Source organism: Haliotis cracherodii, unplaced genomic scaffold (genome assembly GCF_022045235.1).
Source record: "Haliotis cracherodii isolate W230 unplaced genomic scaffold, xgHalCrac1.p SCAF_4, whole genome shotgun sequence".
Taxonomy (NCBI): domain Eukaryota; kingdom Metazoa; phylum Mollusca; class Gastropoda; order Lepetellida; family Haliotidae; genus Haliotis; species Haliotis cracherodii.
Window position 1 is genome coordinate 33359986 of NW_027266297.1, and position 14811 is coordinate 33374796.

Genomic DNA, 14811 nt, shown 5'->3' on the forward strand with positions numbered 1-14811 from the left:
ACATAATTAGGGTGAGCAGGATTCAAACCCACAATCCCAGGTTCCAGGTACATCTAAGGGATACAACTGTGCTCAGTGAATTGCAGCACCTGAGATGGCTGGGCCACCATGCTCCCATGCTCATGCTTATATATTCGGGCTAAATATCTTTGAATCATCTACAGCCTAGGTCGATAACTATTTGCCCTAAAGATAAAAAAAAAAACGGAAATATTTTCTGCTCATAAAAGTATGCCATCTTAAACCATGTATCAAATACTTCAATTAAACTAGGTTCCACTGGATATTGAATGTGGTCAGTGAGACTAACACAGACATATGTATAAAAAACCCATAATAATATACCCTCCAAAACAACATATAACTAAGAGTGAAATATGTTAACAGATAAAAGTATATAACATGACTGTTAATATTTCCAAAGGGAAAGAAACAACAAACACAAGAAACAGATCTAGAACAAGGTCATACAAAGGTCAACAGTAAGCCTCACCATACACCTCTGTGGGGAAACTGGAACTTGACAAGATGTGGCGATCCCATCAACATTCTCTGTTATCCTACAATTTATTTCTCATCAAAATACCACAATCAACCATGACTTCAGTGAAAACAGTCACCCAATACTCAAAACTCCAAGGCTCAGAACACACTTCTAATTTTTGCGACAAAAAGCCAAGCAAATCAAACTCCCAGGCGTTTTTCTCCGTCAATTAACTTCCGATTGAAATACCAAAGTAAGCTGAACTCTCCAAATCCAAAGCATCTAAACTTATCAGGAAAACACAGAAAAAATACAACTGTTGGAAGGTGGAGTCAGGACAACTTTTTCTTTCAGCACAAGTATAAATGTCCGTCTGAGAATGTATGTCCCAATAAATCACAACCCTGCTCCCCATGGTTATCTCCCTTTGTAGTGTATCCCCCATCCTAGATTTGATGGCATCACCAGATGGTCAAAGGATAGCATTCCAGTTACTCTGAGCTTTGTCTGAATGAGTGAGTGTATCGTACCAACATTTCAGCACTATAACAGCTGGAAACATCCACCAGCAAGGGTCTTTACACAATTGGAACCATCCTGGTCAATTAAATCTGGATCAGTGTCCTTTCAAGCAAATACTTAAACACGCACTGCCAATTGCCCAACTGATAAGAATCTTTACATATGTCTAAAAACATCACTCAATGTCATCATCTAATTGGCCTTTCAAGCAAACACTTAAAACACAGAGCCTCAAACTGTCCTTTTGAGAAGAAACTTTGCATATGTCTAAAACATATGTCTAAAACATATGTCTAAAAAACATCACTCAAAGTCATCATCAAATTGTCCTTCCAACCAGTGTTTAAACACTGGGTCATCGAATAAACCATAGAGTTCTTTTACAACCTTATGTCTAAAATATAATGCACAATGTCAAAAATGACTACAAAATGCACATACATTTATCATGCAATAGTCCTATGATGAGATACAGGTTCCTTGTAACCTCAGTGATGATTAAGCTCTCTGCATTATCCGTAAATACAGTAAGGATTCCACAATCCTAATGGCATTCACCAGATGGCAGAAAGGTAACAGCAATGATCACTGACCAGAAAGAGGCTCCAGTTTCAAAGAAACATATGGATAATGCAATAATAAATGCAACCTTCAATTTCCAGATACCCATCCACCCATTTGCACATGAGGAGTTTAACTGTGCATATTACCTAGAAAACGGACAAAATATGTATGTGATGTATATATAGTTATAATCTTTTGACATTTATCTTCATACATCTTAAACAATTAAAACATGGCATCTTAAAATGGTTTCCCCTTCTCCAAAGTGACCATATTTCAAAATTGCTCTCCTGTTTCTGACACCACCCTCCCAGCCTGCCATCATGTTGTAGTTTACAAATGTCAGACAATATGGAGATCATATGGATCAATACTGACCTGATCAGACAACTCCAATCAGTATCAACACAAATGTCTGTACTTTTTTAAGCCACATCAAGGATGTGGATTGTACACCAAGAAGTTGAAACAAAACAATGCCTTTATTCATACTGTAAAATCTATTTACCACATGACCATGAACAGGAATTCTTACCTCCTTCATAAATATCAGATCCTATGTTTAAAACGAACAAGATCCAAAATACGACATTTCAGTGCAAGACAATCACAGCAAGAAGACACTACCGTCATGAAAAGATGAAATCACAATCTACCGAGAACAATGAAGTCTTTCATCCAAATAAAGTAAGGGTCAGGACCAACCTCATCTCCAGAACAACCTCAACCCGACCCCACAATACTAACTTCAACACCCACCAGTTAAAACCATTTAGTACTATTTGTTCTGGAAACCTGATCTCAATCATAAAAACTGAACACAAGACACTAATCCCTCTCTACTACAAAACGCCCTTCATCATTCCGCCTAGCTCACGCTAATTCCAAACTGACCACACACCTTTGATGAATCAATTAGCCAGCATATGTTACCTCCATAACGCTATGTAATATGTGTAGAAGGTTACTGCTTGCTTGATGTAGCACTTCAGTGAGCATTGCTGCTTCAATCCCTCTGTTTTCTAAGCTGCTAGAACAAACAGATTTTAATTGGTACTCTTTGAGGAAGGCTTTAAGTTTTATTGAATCCCATTTTTGTCAATATTTTATGACAATGGCAGAACTGTTCCCAATTTCTTCCTGCGACACAGCATTACTTTGTGCAATTAGATCAATTTGATAACACTAAGACTCTATTTGGCTCCTGGAGGAAAGTATTTGAATTATTCGAGACAGACATCTTCAAAGAGTCAAACTGTCACAAATATTTTGGGTATCATTTCTTTCACCATGAAGAAAGTACTTATTACAACACATATAATAAACTTCTTTGTTATAAACTGTACTCTAAAACATATAAAAAATATTGATATGGTGATTTTTTGAGTACAAAATTAAGCAGAAATGACAAAGGGTTCTTGTCATAATCTTAATGTTCAAGAATTAGGGGGTTCTTCATTAGGTGAGGTGAGGTGAAATGGGGTTTAACGTCGCGTCCAACATTATTGCACTTATATGGCCATGCATGTGTATGTGTGTGTGTGTGGCTGCTTGTACTAGTCCGGACTGATGCCGATTTATAGTGCTAGCACACTGAGATACCATGCCGCAGTTTAACATGAATACCCCACTCAGACACAGTATACTGACTCCGAGCCGACCAGTCCTGTTTTAGCCCCTTAATGCCGAGGGTAACAACAAGTACCATCTTTTAACGTCTTTTGGTATGACGCGGCTGGGGATCGAACCCCGGACCTTCCGCTCTCCGGGCGGACGCTCTACCACTAGACTACGGAGGCAAACATGAAAGAATCCAGAACACCATAATTCTATATACTGCGTGACTTTTCTGGTTCCACAAAGCTTGAACAATCTTAACATTTAAGTAACGTTACAGCTTACACTATTCTCATTCATTTATTGGCATAAGTGAACATAATAAAATTTCTTCGGATGAAATAGATCCCGATCCAAACTACAATGTTCCTGTTTATATAGAACCAACATCAAAGCAGAATAATAATCTCATGCCAATGTATCTCATCCACTTTGATTACATCCTCATCAACGGACACTTTATCTTAACTGTCAAATTTATTGATATTTCAAACACATGTCACCACCTCTAATTTAGAGTCTTATTCTTGGAGTAACCCCAGTATTATTGATTAATACCCAAGTAGGTATTCTTCTCCACCTCACACTGTCATCATAATTGATGTCCACATTGATAAAAATATAATTAACCTTTGTGACCCATCTGCCCATGAAACATGCACAACCTGCTGGGAGCATGGCATGTCACTTTCACCGGATCGAGAAATATGCCAATAAACTGGAAAGGGTTTTACTTTAAAAGAAATCTATCTTCCCTGGGCACTCCTGACAGTCGGCAGATGCTACTGTCACAGACCTTAAGGGGTCACCAGTTTTGTGTGGCTGCATCAAGGATGACTGGACAAGGCTGAGTGTCAGGCTAGTTATGTTAATGATATGTTGCATGAACAAGCTGGTCTCGCATGGATGCATGACTTGCTGATCCTGCTTGGGACAAAGACTGGTACTAAACACTAAAAATATGTGTAAGGGGAATGAATGAACACCCAAAACAGGTCATGCAAATGTTTCAAATATAATTTCTCAGATTTAGATAGAAGGTTGATATATGAGTAGTAGTGGAATGAATGCAATATTAACTGAATTAAGATTTGTTTGTTTGTTGTTTAACACCACACTCAGCAATATTCCAGCTGTCTGTAATTTAAGAAATCATTCATGAAACCAAGATATTTAAATAAACTTAGCTTTGCCACATAAATGTCCTATTTTGTACCCTGTCTGGAGTAAAAAAATATTGTAAATTAAATCCTTCAAAATCCTTTTTCTTATTTCACCAAAATTAATTAATGTTTTTGTTGAAAACTATATTCTAAAAAATATCATTTAAAAGGAGCTTAGAGCAACTCCACAAGCATGGCGTTACAGAGCTTTGCAAGTCACCTCATTATTATTATTATCATTATAAAAAACCCTACTTCATAATCTCAACCAATAGTAAAACACAACCATATCAGTGCATATGACACATTTAGGCCTGTAAAATCATTATAACAATCAATCTTGCATAACTCCATAACCATCAATTCTAAACTAAAACACATTTCTCTTCTCAAACACAATACAAAGACACCAGACATAATATGTAGGATTCGTCCAAGCATAAAACATCACAAAACGCTCACCCTGAAATATACAGGTAATCCACACAAAGAGAATACCTTGATGAGAACAGGTCCTTCCTACACATCCCAAATTGACGACTTGGCCATTTCACCCGATTCGAAGCAGCTCAATATCCAACTGATCACAGCTCTATCAACTGAGGTCATATTGCATTGGCTGCCTCTGTTTGACGCGAAATGTATTGACAGTCAACATTAACAATCATTTTCAATCGTGACATTGACAAAAGCAAAGTCCAGCGACAAAATTACATGACTTTTCGCCTCTCGTGCCACAAGTTTGCAAATAAGCATTCATTCATGACAACAGCTATTTTAACACTATCGCATAGAAAAAAGTATTTACATTTGACCGATCGTGTTAGCGCCTCATGGCTTGTGTCCCCAAGAACGCAGGGTGTATAAACATGCACGAGAGGGTCGCCAATTGGCCACAATGAAGAACACACAAAGAGATGTTCTACTGCTTCACAGACATTGAGTGTATTGTCCGCGGTCCTCCAAACAGAAGACACAATATGAGTATGATGTTTAATGGGATTTAATGAGCGATGAGATTAGGCAAATGTCTTGTACTATAGATCAAAACAGCATTTCTAAACAAAAGCAGAAATAGTGATTTGTCCCTGGGAGAATGTGTGCAAGAGTGTAATTATCAAATCATGATTATCATCACACAATAAATATATTTTCTATTCAAGAAAATAACGCTGTGTTTCACACAAATATTTACAAATCTTGAGTAAAATACGTTTCTACATTCTACTATAAACATTTAACTTATCTTTTTTTTATTATGAGAAATGAAAAAAGGCAGGTTCATTTATGACACTAAAAAGAATTTCACAAATAATAAAACGCAATTAGTGTCCATAAAATTTGAAAAAATCAATGAGACAAAGAATGTTGTGAGAAATTATTAAAATGGCGACTATCTGTGTGAAATTATTCATCAGATCTGTAGGCGTAAAGCTGGGTAAAATACCACAGAACACAGACGTCAGAGTCTGTATGGGGCCATCTGTTCTGAGACAAATCAACTCAATTAAACATAACGTAATTAACACCATCATCAGACACTGGGACAGGAAATTCAAAATGAAACAGAAGAATCAATTCCACATTACCCCTACAATTGAGCCATTGCCATTTAATTCAGGGATGACCGACCATCTAGCTGTATCAGCAACGCAAACAGCACCCACACATGTTCACAATGATACATTATATTTAAAAATTAAACATGTATCATCTCAATAAAAGCCAAATATTTTCTAAAATATCGATTTAGAAGCATTATTTCAATTCTGTCGTCCATGAATATGCATGTCAAATAATGAAAAAGGTGGTTATCTTTGAACTATTGACAAAAACTCAAGCAGAATATTCATGAATGTGGCAATTATACAGATGACAGTGAGGCAGTTTTATCAATGCTCTTTCCTTATCACAAGGTTCTAGAGGTTAATGTTGACACTTAGATGTAGAAAGCCTTGCAAGTTGCTAACTTTGATTTGAAGGATTTAGAGCCCCAGAAGAAAACGTCAGTATTAAGGAGAGCTCCTTCTGACTGAAAAGGTTTAGCACTCTGATTGTGATACAACAACAAAGAAACGTATCAATAAATACACAATAAGCATCAGTTAAACTGTAAAATAACCAACATCAAAGACCGCTTGCTGCAGCATGGAAAAACCCACTGGCACCAAAATGGCATTAAAGTGGTTAATCTGCCTTTTATCTCCACAGGTCCTGAATTATTCAACTGTTCCTGCAGTACATATGTTGTAGCTGTTGATGAATGTTGGTATGCATTCTGGTAGCGGGATGTCAAGGTGAGTGAGTTGGACTTAATACCACATTAAACAGCATATTATAGTTAAATCATGACAGTTTAATGTGGTAGTAAGCCTCTAAAGTGATACAGGCCCTTTAAGTCTACCACTTTGATGAACCCACAAATAAGGTATGGCGCGGACATACCAAGAATCATATTTTGGACAAATCTTGGACTTGGACACATGACCAACCAATTCTGTCATAACTGAGTGTCCTCTTAACTGTGAATTGCATCACTATAGGACCTTAGAACAGATGTCCCATGATATAAATTCCTACTGTTAAATAGGAACATATGTAATCTAATACCACTTATCTCTTTAAATAACCATTATGTTTCTCTCGTTCCAAAATTCATGTTTTAAATATCTAAAACTGTACCTTTTCATAAGTCATGTCGAATGGAATTACAAATTGGAATAAGTCTACTGCAGACACTCCATAATTGAACAGTCCCACCCATAGAATTGAAATATTTTGAACTGTCCATGCAACAAACACAAAATTGGATCATAAGTACTTCCTGACAAAGCTATATTCTTGATCCCTATGCTACACTCAACAGATCAAACACAAGCCTATAATCCATCCTAACCAATCTTAATTCAGGATTCTGTTATCTGATATTCCAGTACCAAGGTAAGACACGGTAATGACAAAAACACTGATGAGATGTATTAAAGGATTTGGTGAATAATAAGGAAATCAAAACATGATATCCATTAGATGACTTGTTTCAGGTGCGACTACCCAATAACATAACACCATGTACATCTGCGTATTGACCTCATAGGCATATTGTGAACGTCAGATGTAAATATAGACCTGTGAAGATTCGGGGTAGGATAGGTCTTCGGCAACCCATGCTTGCCGCAAAAAGTGTCTATGCTTGTCGTAAGAGGCGACTTACGGGATCGGGTGGTCAGACTCACTGACTTGGTTGATGCATGTCATCATATCCCAACTCATAATGTCAATTACTGGATTGTCTGGTCCAGATACTATTATTTACAGACCAGTGTCATATAGCTGGAACATTGCTGTGTGTGGCATTAAAACAACAAACACACAAACAAAAGATGTATATATAACCACAGCTTACCATTACAAACCAATCTCTGCCTCCAAGGTCTTCTTAGAAATAGTGCTCAAATATGTAACGACAAAACCTTTGTATGCAAGTCATAATCTACACTGTATAGTTACTCTAACAATCACCTGCATATATATTACATTACTTTGTATAATGAAATATTCATAGTTGTACAATTTATTTCATCAAAATCAGTCATTCATGACATTGTGAAACAAAAGTTGTGTTTACTCCAGTGGATGAACATACATGTATTGTGAAAGGGTCATATGAATCATTGGTATGTATGTTGTACGAACTACTATATAATATTCCTATGAATAACCACTGAAGCACTTCCTGGGGCATTACAGGAGAGTGACGAGCAATTGAACTTGAGACCATCGTAGTAAACAATCTACTCTCTCCTGATACTGTTGATGAACTCAAAGGAATATAGGTTCTAAAATGTCGGAATACACACTTCAGATCAACATTGGTTGAGAGTCAACAAAATATACAACTATTTACAGGAGTCACAATGACACCATTGCTGGGACATTTTCTATTTCCTTATCCTCTAATTTCTACAACTCTCAAATGAGGACCTCTGTTGATCCATAATGATTGGTTGGTTGGTTTATTGCTTAACGCCGCACTCAGCAATATTCCAGCTTTATGACAGCAGTCTGTAAATAATCGAGTCTGCACCAGAAAATCCAGTGATTGACATCATGAGCATCAATCCACGCAATTGGGATACGATGACATGTGTCAACCAAGTCAGCGAGCCAAACCATCCTATCCCATTAGTCGCCTCTTACAACAAGCTGTTCCATAATGGATGAGAAAAGAAGTTGATTCTACAACAAAAAGTGACCAAAAAATGTATCCATAATTGAAAAGAAAAAATTCTAATGCCAGAGAATAGCAGTAGACATCTCTGCTAAAAGTAGAGTCCACTGTATGATCCCAAATTACCGGTATATCATGATCATGTGATTATGGTTGGTTGGTTGGTTTGTTGTTTAACGCAGCACTCAGCAATATTCCAGCTATATGACAGCAGTCTGTAAATAATCGAGTCTGGACCAGACAATCCAGTGATTAATATCATGAGCATCAATCCACGCAATAGGGATCGATGACATGCTTCAACCAAGTCAGCGAGCCTGACCACCCGATCCCGTTAGTCGCCTTTTACGACAAGCATAGTCACCTTTTACGGCAAGCATGGGTTGCTGAAGATCTATTCTACCCCGGATCTTCACGGGTATCATGTGATTATGAATCGCTATGATAGTGATGATATAAAGGTATATCCGGTATGCAAAATGGTGGGCAATATTGAATATTAAACTTTTAAATACATTTCCAACTGTTGTGAGAAAATGATCACTAAAATAAATCTATAATAGTTATTTTAATGGTTAATAAAGATGATCTAATGATATTTCCTTACCAAATTTATCCCAAAATATCCTCTTAACCATCTAGACTGAAACTGTGTATTATATTCACTGACCAGCACTTTCAAGTCCTTTATGATAACACACAACTGCATATCAACTCAAAACATTGACACGCACTTCATGTACTGTAATTCGTGTGCTCCCTATATTGAAACAAACAATCAGTATCTGCTGTTTAATACTTATTTTGATATTGGACTAAACAAACAAATTCCAAACTCACCAAAGAGTTGTAATTATTTTAAAAGTCCCCCTCCTCAGTCAAACTCCTTAGTCAATATGAATGTAGAGAACTTGAGTTGTCTCGTATCACCATTACATGGTGTGGATCTACCAGTGAAATCAGCCACTCATCTCTTTTGTTGCGTGACAAATGTTCCTGGTTTGCCTCGCTCACAGTCAAGAGTTTTCAGGCTTATTTAAGTGCTTGAAATGATCTTCCACAAATTATTTTTCATAATCCCCCCCCCCCCCCCCAAAAAAAGAAAATCCATGTCCACAAACCAGATCTCTTATATTTGTTTTGTTTTTTGCTTAAAAAATACAACAGCATATGGAGTGTAACGGATATTGGTATAAACTACACCCTTTTATCATGAAACACATCCTCACTGATAACAACTAGGATTATATCTGAAAGGAGAGAGGTTTGAATAACTTTAAACTGATGTTGACATAATATATTTTTAAAGTACCAAAAACAGGGCAGTTAAAGTCCCAGTCATATGAAGCTGTACCCTATTTCTTATCACAAGTTTGAAATGCTTTTAGTCTGGAAGACACCATCAATTAAGTTGTTTGCAGAGCAAAGTAGCTGGACAATAGCACCAGGTTGTTGCTTGTGATCTGTAAGAGATATGTTGTCTTGTCGTGACTGTATTAATACCTCTACTTGATAACTGACTGTAGTTACTAAAGGCGTATTGTGGTTTGACATGAAACACCCATAACAAACAGGTCATGATCACAGACAAAGATTTTAAGAAACACAGGATAATTTAAGAAAGTGAATGTGTGAATGGTTCTTAAAATAATACTCATGATTAAAAGCAATTTTTTTATCTGAAATGAAACTTGATACACTCAGTCCATGCAGACTTCTTTGAAATACTTAACTCACTCACCCATCCATCTAAACTTTACTTCTTACAAATACACTCCGTCATCAATTCAAACCTTACCACTCACTCGCGACTATGCTTGTCATAAGAGGCTACTAACAGGATCGGGTGGTCAGGCTCACTGACTTGGTTTGAAGCATGTCATTGATCATAATTGGATCGATGCTCATGGTATCAATCACTGGATTGTCTGGTCCACACTGGATTATTTACTGACCGTCGTCATATAGCTGGAATATTGCTGAGTGTGGCATAAAACAACAAACCAACCAACCAACCACTCCCACTCAAAGATCACCCCAAACCCACTCCAAACTCAATCCGATATATCCTAGCATTTACTCTCTCTCACCCACCAACGAATCCTAACCTAACCTTACCCACTCAATCATCAATCAATTTGACACACAGAGAGCTATAACCAATTTTCACTCACCAGTCATTCACTCTCTCAGCAAGCGATCCAAAACTTATCTATTCACTCTCACTCACTCACTCACTCACTCACTCACTTGGCAATCCAAATGTTACTCACTCACTCACTCATCCACTAATCCAAACATTCCCTACTCACAATTCATCCAAAACTAGCCCCTTCACTTACTACTGATCAATCCTAACCTTACTCACATATTCCCACTCTCCCCATCAATAAGACCTCACTCACTCACTCACTCAATCCAACCCACTCACCCACCTAACCACCCATCCACCAATCACTCACTCAAATCATCCCACCCAACTCTAAACCCCACCAACTCATACTGATGAAAACTCCCACACTGTAACAATAAGCTTCAAAAGACCACATGTACCGCTGCTGTACAGAACACTGCAACTAACCCTTTGACAGGCCCATTCTGAACCGAGTCTCCAGCAGGCCAAGCACCTGCATCCTACAGGTATTATAAAGCAGATGCAGTATGTATCCCGGCTATCACACATATGCCAGGCAGAGAGCCAAGTCCTCCCTAAACCTGCAAACATGATGAGTTTATCAAATGTCAGCTTATAACAAGCTGTGGGATCTCTTTCTATATTCGCCCGAGGACTAGATTCAGACGATCCAATTACAACTCATATGACGACCTATTACAACTCTCGTGCTGAAAACCGAGCTTCTGAGCAAATTAACTTCGCTAAATTAGGCAACAACTTCCGGACAGTAACATACGTGACTGCCGCTGTTTTTTCTCATCCCAGCCAATGCATAATCATGGGGGTAGGGTATTTATCCGACACTGGGACCAGTCCCACGTTAACAATCTTCCCATTTACATGGGCCAGTGTGGGGATAGCTTCGGGGTATAGATACTGCACGGAAATAGACCAGCTTGGAAATTGAGATAGAGTAATCTACATGTTCTTGCAATTAACTTTCACAATTATCTCGCTCAATCTTCTTCGAGAGCTGGAAGAGTCAGTTTCTCGTGTTTGCAATGAATTTCATGTTTTCTATTTCCTTTGAGATGGCACGCACAGCACAAGATCCTGATCGGCTCAAGATGTTGTCAATATCAACTTGATAACACTTATTACAACTTTAACACATATGAGCTGACTCAGCAATTCAAACTGCTACTTTATTATCTGAACTAATACAAAAAAAACACAAACATTTCTGTGATTTTGATCATTAGGTTTTTTCCCCTCTATTTCTAGCTTACGATAACCTTACTAATCTCTAACATACCAACAATTATGAACAATTAGTTGTGAAGAAATCCAGAAATGTCTGTTATTCCAAACATTGATAAAGGTGTAAATTCAGAACTGTTTTAACACTCTTGTCTTATCGTGCCAAATTACTAGCGAGGCATGCATGGCTGCCATTCTTTAAGTCAAAGAAAAAATAAAGATGTTAAAAAGCACAGGGATGAAAATCAGAGAGATGCTTCCAAGATAAACAGGTTTGCTGAAGCAAGGGCTGTGTTATCCCCACAAGAATGCTGGGGGTAGTCTGTGATTCACATGGCTTCAGAATGCGAGTGACTCTCTTCAGTAGAATTCTTCAGCACCTCTCTGCCAGCAGGGTCACATCCAATAAAGAGTTTGCATCAAGTCAATTTACCAAGCTGTGACTCACAGCCAAACACACATAATGGAAGCTAAAATGACACCATAGAAGAGTTATAGATGTTCCTTTTTAATCATATGATTAACCGTTGTCCATTTCCAGCCGAATAAATCGGATGACCAGTCTTGCCCTTCTGAACTCGCAGATATCCAAGAGGAGAATTAAACAATTTATCACAAGGGTACTGACTGGAACTCTGATATTGTACACACTCGGCTAATCTAACTTGACTGACTGTTGACTTATTCACACTGAAAAATTCTGAATATCTGTTTAACAGTTTGGTGTTCCAGAGCAGGAACATTCATGGTTGTTTTTCAGGAATAGAATGTAACCGAAGTGCTACAAAAGATAGGATGGCAATGCTGACATGTTCCTTGGAGGAATCGAGGCTGTTGCATGAGAATGATGACTGTAACACTAAGCTCCTGTCCAGTGCCACTTTCCAAAAAGCAATCTTAGCGCTAAGATGATCTGATCTTAGTGCTAAGATGATCATTATTGCCGTGTTGTAACATAGGCTTACTTGGTCGATAGCAGTGCAAAGATGGCATCGTGGAATGGGCCCTCATCAGGGCGCAATGCTCTCACCGATAAACACATGTCAAGTGTTGTTAGTTCAGCTTTTCTGTTACTACATCATAAATTCAGTGGTTTCAGAAAGGACATGTTCCCAGCCATTCTGAATACCACAAGTCAACAGACCCTACACAACTGGAACTGATGGTTCATCAGTAATTCTTTGAGTCAAATAACTGTCAGTGGTGCCTCTGCTATGTGAATACATTACACTCCATCCAAGATGCAGGAGCTTTTGATAACTACATACTCCCAAGCAACCTATGCTGGTCGTGACAGGTGACTACAGGAATGAGCGGACAGACTCGTGACTTGGTAGAGTGCATGTCATCCTGTTAGTTGCTCTCAATATCAATTACTGGATCATAGAGCTGGAATATTGCAGGAAGTGGAATTAAACAAAAAAAAACAAAAAAAACCCTTGTTTTTAATAATGTGCACAGCAGTGTTAGAACCATATACTTAAATTCTGCAAAAAACAATGCTTTCTTCACAAACTCAGTTAACTGTCTATTGCTAACATTCCAAGAACAAAAAAATATACAAAGTCTGAACTCACATAAGTCATTTTCTCTTTCTGATACATCAACAATAATCTATCTATACAATGTGAAAGAGATCTGATCCAAAAAAAACATAACCTTTTACTTCTAACAAACAAAAATGAAATTAAAGTCCTATTTCCATCTGATCTCAAATAATAGTCTCTACTTTCATTACTTTAATCAGTGTAAACAACTGTCTCCAATATTTCAAAACGTTACCCATGCATGACTCCTTGTTGCACCGTACTCCATGACATCTCACACATCACAGCAGTTTCTCCCATCAACAAGTTGGATAACTGAGATGATAATACTTTATCATCTCAGACATCCAAACAATTACCTTCCATAAATAACATAATTTATTAGTCAGCGGATCATGTGACATTAATATTTCATGGTTATCTTAAGAGTGAAGACTTTGAGTCTGTGAGCAATGCTTTACTGTCATTTTTTCCTCAAGAAAATTAATTAACTGCTAATAACTCTGAAGTAAAAAGGATAGCAGTAGAGTCATTTTTGTAACTTTTTATCTCGTGCTCCATGATTTATACCCTTATTATTTGATCTTTATCAGGTAATAGAATAAAAACAAAACTGTTTATGCTGAGCTTCTTAAATCAGGCCGAGGAGACTCAGTGTCCAGAACTTACCATTTCTACGATTTTAATCAGTATTACAAGTAAAACCCTAAACTTTAGCATTTTTTCAAAATACTTTAACTATGTTAAATGCAGATTTAACCAGCAGAGAAGTGAAGAAAGCAATTTTCTCAAGACACGACGTCCTGCAGGGCTAATAGAAACAGCAAATCTGAGACACACACACACACACGACTGACATCCCCACGGTGACAAGCTGGCTACACCTAGGCAGGGAATCAGGGGACAACAAATACTGAACACAAGGCTGTCTCCAAGTCTTACACTATTAGAGGCAGAAGATTATGGACATTTTAAAAGCAGTTATAGGGAGTTATATCCACACTTTGAACACTATTTCAGCTGTAATGTGGCATGTCATGGGCAGGAAGCTTCAAGGTGATGAAGGTAACAGATAATGCACTTTAGAAAGTGGTCAAATGTAACATATGTATATTTGGGATTACACTGTCTTAGTAACGTGGATTGGAATCCTTGAAGGAAATCCACCCCAAACAGTTAGAGAATTTGTATGTTACTTATAAAAAGTAATCCCAAATAAAACATTTGTGACAAGGTCATTTGCAGGAATATGGTGCCGACAGACCAATGATCATTACCTGGATGAGTATGGGATTTGAACATCAACAAGC

At 37.6% G+C, this 14811-nt stretch overlaps 2 protein-coding genes across 8 annotated transcripts in view; both read right to left on the reverse strand.

Annotated features, from left to right (window-relative positions):
• The window catches only part of LOC139479088 (heparan sulfate glucosamine 3-O-sulfotransferase 1-like), a 275458-nt gene that overhangs the window by 16275 nt on the left and 244372 nt on the right, over positions 1-14811 (reverse strand). The gene's annotated exons all lie outside the window — the stretch shown is intronic.
• LOC139478876 (heparan sulfate glucosamine 3-O-sulfotransferase 5-like) overlaps positions 1-14811 on the reverse strand; it is a 133810-nt gene that overhangs the window by 4809 nt on the left and 114190 nt on the right. The gene's annotated exons all lie outside the window — the stretch shown is intronic.